At 40.4% G+C, this 664-nt stretch overlaps 1 protein-coding gene across 1 annotated transcript in view; it reads left to right on the top strand.

The window, feature by feature from the left end:
• Positions 1-664, top strand: part of COL4A5 (collagen type IV alpha 5 chain) — a 244,700-nt gene that overhangs the window by 223,008 nt on the left and 21,028 nt on the right. The gene's annotated exons all lie outside the window — the stretch shown is intronic.

Here is a 664-nt window from a genome sequence, read left to right as displayed (position 1 = left end):
AAGCAGAGAGAGTCAATTATCATATGGTTTCACTTATTTGTGGAGCATAACAAATGTTACCATATATTAATAAGCATGTCACTAAACTGAAATTAAACAACTTGCTTAAGTAACTGTCTTAATTGCATAGTAATAAAAGCTGAATGAAACTACTTATAAAATAATTACTTATAAGTAAAAATCTACTGTTAATCACAGTGTGACAAATGACTTGAATCCCTGATTGCCCTAGAGTAGTGATTCTTTTTTTTTAAGATTTTTTTTTTTAATTTGACATACAGAGATCACAAGGAGGCAGACAGAGAGAGGGAGGGAGAAGCAAGCTCCCCGCTGAGCAGAGAGCCCGATGCGGGCCTTGATCCCAGGACCCCGAGATCATTACCTGAGCTGAAAGCAGAGGCTTAACTCACTGAGCCACCCAGGTGCCCATAGAGTAGTGATTCATAAAGTGTGATCTGGAACCAGCAGCTTTAGTTACAGGGCACTTATTAGAATGCACTTTTGTGGGCCCCTCCCCAGCCTTTCTGAATCCAGAATTCCTGGGTGAGCCCAGGAGTCTGTTTTAACAAACTCTCCGGGGGATTTTGATGTATGCTTCAGTTTGAGAACACTGCCCTATGTATAGTGTTTGTTTCTTTTCACATAACCGAAACCCTTTAGGGAT

Source organism: Mustela nigripes, chromosome X (assembly GCF_022355385.1).
Source record: "Mustela nigripes isolate SB6536 chromosome X, MUSNIG.SB6536, whole genome shotgun sequence".
NCBI lineage: Eukaryota > Metazoa > Chordata > Mammalia > Carnivora > Mustelidae > Mustela > Mustela nigripes.
Note: the sequence above shows the minus strand (reverse complement) of the source record. Positions and strands in the feature narration are given on the sequence as shown.